Source organism: Euprymna scolopes, chromosome 1, assembly GCF_053919585.1.
Source record: "Euprymna scolopes isolate OS-2025 chromosome 1, ASM5391958v1, whole genome shotgun sequence".
Classification (NCBI taxonomy): Eukaryota; Metazoa; Mollusca; class Cephalopoda; order Sepiida; family Sepiolidae; genus Euprymna; species Euprymna scolopes.
This window is the reverse complement of record NC_136482.1, coordinates 88,561,238-88,563,483: the sequence shown is the minus strand read 5'-3', so window position 1 is coordinate 88,563,483 and position 2,246 is coordinate 88,561,238.

Sequence of the window (2,246 nt, the reverse complement as noted above, 5' to 3'; positions counted from 1 at the left end):
AGCCAGAGGAAATAACAGAAGCTGAACGTTCATTAGATCAGGTTACGAAAATCATTTGACCAGCAAATAAGATGCCAGATAAGTATTGATCGAATGCATTTTACTTGTGTGCCTGGACATAGTCTTACTACTGTAATATTTATCCATAGATGAATGCAAGAGAACTATCTTGGTAAAAACATGTTATTTACTTTATTTGATTTTGAGAAACCTTTCTGACAGAGTTCCAAGATATGTGATTAAGTGAGCTTTGCATAAATTAGGAGTAAATGAGTGGTTGGTAAAGGTTATTCAAGCAATGTGCAGAAATGCTAGTAAGATCACATTAAAAAAAATAGATAATTCTAGAGTTAATAAATGAAGGAGGAGCCAAGGAAAATATGAAAGGAAGTGAGAAATACCATCCACCACATGCTAGCACGTAAAACGAATGTTAAACAGATGATTATGATTGTCTTTTTTCCTGATTTAAAATATTTACCCAAAAATCAATGGGTGACTCAATGGGTCACATCTAATTTTAAGAGAATATTACAGACGAAAATTGTTTCATTCAATGTAGATCTTAATCCCATATTATTTATAAACTACCATAGCCATAATGATTGTTTATAGAAACAAAAAATATAACTAGTATCCTGCCTATTTAGATATTAACCTATTTATAATCAGAACATTTAACCCTGATTTTAATTCCAATCAGATGTCAGGGAGATAATTGTCACTTTTGACCTATACATAAATTTCTCTTTTTTATTTGATAACTATTTTTCTTATTAAAATGTGTCAATTTTACTGTTTATTTGATAGTGAAAAATGTCGAAATAATAATAAAAACATCTAATATAACGAATAATGTACACTGCACCAATATAAAAAAATGTTTACTTTCGAATTCTTTGAAAACCTGTCTCTGGCGAATTTTCACAATTTGGCTTTAAAGTTGAGGTAAATATTTTTGATGTATCAGTTATTGATTTTTATTGAAATGAGTTGAAAGCTTTTGAAATGAAGAATTATCCTTTTTACCCACATTCTTGCGTGACATAACGGGTTTATGTTCTTTAGTCGTTTCTCTAAATTTCTTGTGTTCTGAGGCAGACAGCAATCACTGGAACACTCAATCATATATGTGGAATTAAACACAATAACAATTCAATCATAACTATATTTTATTGATTTTATGAATCCATTTTCTTTGGATAAGATTTGCTTCTGGTATATACCTTCAAAGGGGTTTCAAGACCTCTTATTACACCTGGCTACATTATGATCTGTTCCCCTTTAACTTTTAGGCTAGAACTGACTATTTTTCTCATATTAACTAAACTAATTTCAAAACAAGTAGGTTGAGCCAACAAGTCAAGCAAGATCTTGTTTGCTCTTGTTCTTTTTATAGAAAATAAAAAACAGACAATTCCGTTCTTATTTAGATATGACTATATCTCTTTTAGTTTCACTAATAATCGTTTTTTTTTTTATTTCTACATTTGAGATGATCATATTTTTGTCATTCACTGTATTAGCTGTAGAAATATAGTGCTATCTCCCTTGGATCATAGCAAATACATCTCCCCTGAAGTATAGTTTACAACAAAACTTATAGTGTCCTGTCCACTGATATGAATAATCTAATTAAAACCGAACATTTTTGCCTTTATGGATTAGAAAGTTAAGGCATTAGTTCTCTTAGTCAATCGATTATTTAAATTCTTTGCATGAATCTCTATTTCATCTGTTTAGTTTCCTTTGCTTCCTCCTCGTTTTCATTGAATTCCGTTCTTATTTAGATATGACTATATCTCTTTTAGTTTCACTGATAATCGTTTTTTTTTTTATTTCTACATTTGAGATGATCATATTTTTGTCATTCTTTCAATTTGCATTTGGAGCCGACTCTTTGTTTTGTCAAAGAAGGAAGAAATGATAGAAATAATTTAGATGATGTGAAATGCTTTGAGAAACTATTTTCTGTTATACCTATATAATAATAGGCTACGGTAATTTTATGTTCATGTATATATATTATCCTCTACCCCATTTTTTTTAAATATTAGATTGCCTGATAAAAGATACAAAGCAAAAATGGAATTTTAAAAAATTTATCTGATGTCACTACTATGTCAAATGTAAAGCTCAAACTAAAATGAACATTCTTGGCTTTCAGGTTAGGATGCAAATGTAATATTTCCTGTTTAGAATTTCTTTTTTCCTATTCTCCAGGCTTCATATATGCTGGAGTTAAT